Below are 2,222 nucleotides of genomic sequence, written 5' to 3'. Positions count from 1 at the left end.
AAAAAGGGAGAACCTCATGGAGATGGATTCACAGGCTTTGCAACAATGGACTGTAATGTAGTAATAATTGTCCAGGTTAGAACCAGTCAGTGTTTCATTCTGTTGTTTGTAGGGCTCCTATTAGAAGGAATGACTCAGTGGCAGTTAACAACAAGAAAGCAAAACTACTGGTTACACAGGACTACCTAGTGGTGTCATCCTTAAGCATTTGGCTGCAATCCTCAAGGTTGGAAGTTCAAAACCCCTAACCATTCCTTGGGAAGAAAGAGGGCTTTCTCATCCCACAGAAAGAGTTAAAAGTCTCTGAAACTCAGAGGTTGTTCTACACTGGCTTGTCAGGACAGTGTGATTTGGCATATAACACAGCCATTATAGGACTTAATATTTTTAACCAATGTAAATTGCTTAGCATATTAAGTTCATAAGTACTTAAATTTATCATGATAATTTAAGACAATAATGGAAATTTAATTTTATAAATTCTTTCATTCCCGCCCCCAATACTGTATGAAACAAACCATGTACTTGAATTTCTGTTTACTGCTACTCACAGTTTTTACATGTAAATTCAAAGAAAAGGAAACAATACAATTTGAAATGCAATCAAACCAAAGCAGAGGCCACTGCTCTACAGTCAACTCTGACTTAGGATGATCCTATAGGACAGAGCAACGCAACCCATAGAGTTTGCAAGGGCATGTTTCTGTGGAAGAAGATTGCTACATTTTTCTCCGGCAACGTGAATAGTGGTCCCTAACTACTGACCATTCTGTTAGCAGCCAACAGCCTTACTCTCTGTACCACCAGGAATCCTTTAATTGGAATAGGAGTTATAATTAATCCCTATGAACAATCTCTTATTTCCAGATTATTGTTCCACTTCGTTCTTCCTTTCCCAGGTAGTCCACTGTGATCTGGCCACCCCTTCCTTTCTCACGTTTCATGGCAGACTATGCTGCTTAGCAATTTCGCCCATTCCTTTAATTCTTTCATGTTTTGATTAGTTATTTCTGCTACATAATTATCAGATGTTAGAAAAATAAATCTTGCAAGTTAATTATGGAAGCTTAGATCTCCTTTTTTTCCTTTAAGTTGGGACCCATCAACACTTTGTCCAGGCCACATTGAGTATTGGTCCTTGTGTGAGTCCCAAAGTTGTGTGCCAAGATCAACTCGAGGAAATTCCTAGCCCTTATAATGAGCTTCCTGGAAATCCCTAAAATCAAATAATAATGGACTGATCAGTCAGTCCCTCACTCCATTTGTTAAACCAAGGTTTGTGACAGTGTTTCTCTCAAGGTTTGAAAATTCACTAGGTCCCTTTTTCATTTAGCTTAATGGTCCTATGCACACAAACTCTACTCCTCCAACACAAACATCTTGACAGGATGCTTGGCAGGAGAGTCTGAGCCTCCAGCATAAAGTCATGGTCTTGAGCAACTGTAACAGAATCAGTCAATTGGTATAAGGTATGGATTTAGACACACCTGCATTTAACCAGTATCTAGCACGAGTTTACTGAACAAGGACATTTTTTTAACTCTTTGAGAAGCTTCTATCACCACATTATATGATGAGAGCCATCATAAAGCCTTATAGAAATTGTACAAGGATGAATAATAAATAGAAAAAAGCATCAAGCATGGCGTGCAATATACAACATCATCTAGGTGTTATAATTTGGAAACAACATGACGATTCAATTTAGAAAAGAGTAATAGGTCGGCCAAAAGAAGAAAAAAGTAAAGAGAGAAAGAATATCAGTAGCAAGTTACTGTGAATTTTATATTGGAAGAGCTAGAGAAGCTAAAATTCCACTGGGACTCTTGCTTATGTAAAAAGCAGGGGGAAGAAAGATCCCAAATGAATATGAGTAATGTCAATGCTCATTTGTAATTGGACTTCTTAAAAAATCTAAAGCCACTTAAATGAATAAACTAGAACTAAATGCATCAACACTAAAAAGCTCAAAAGAAAAAAGGCCAATTTGTCTAGAATGGCACCTATAGTAACAGAATATTTAAATAAGTCAGAAAATTATAAAGGTATGAATTTACATTTCTTATTGTAAAACATTTCAAGCACATTTAGACGTAAAAGCAAAATGTTCAAAAATCTGGTTTTCCACCTCTCAGACCACTAATTAAAGCCAAATTCACCAAACAATTTGTGTAAATTAGTTGAACAGGAGTCTAAACCCCTGTGTAAACTAACAACAAAAA

The 2,222-nt window shown here is 36.6% G+C and overlaps 1 protein-coding gene across 1 annotated transcript in view; it reads right to left on the bottom strand.

The window, feature by feature from the left end:
- Positions 1-2,222, bottom strand: part of LOC101661046 (olfactory receptor 7G3-like) — a 4,711-nt gene that overhangs the window by 1,537 nt on the left and 952 nt on the right. The gene's annotated exons all lie outside the window — the stretch shown is intronic.

This window comes from Echinops telfairi, unplaced genomic scaffold (assembly GCF_000313985.2).
Source record: "Echinops telfairi isolate 266 unplaced genomic scaffold, ASM31398v2 ScPeMD7_7459;HRSCAF=8497, whole genome shotgun sequence".
Taxonomy (NCBI): Eukaryota; Metazoa; Chordata; class Mammalia; order Afrosoricida; family Tenrecidae; genus Echinops; species Echinops telfairi.
The sequence above is the reverse complement of the archived record's forward strand: the minus strand, read 5'-3'. Positions and strand labels throughout refer to the sequence as shown.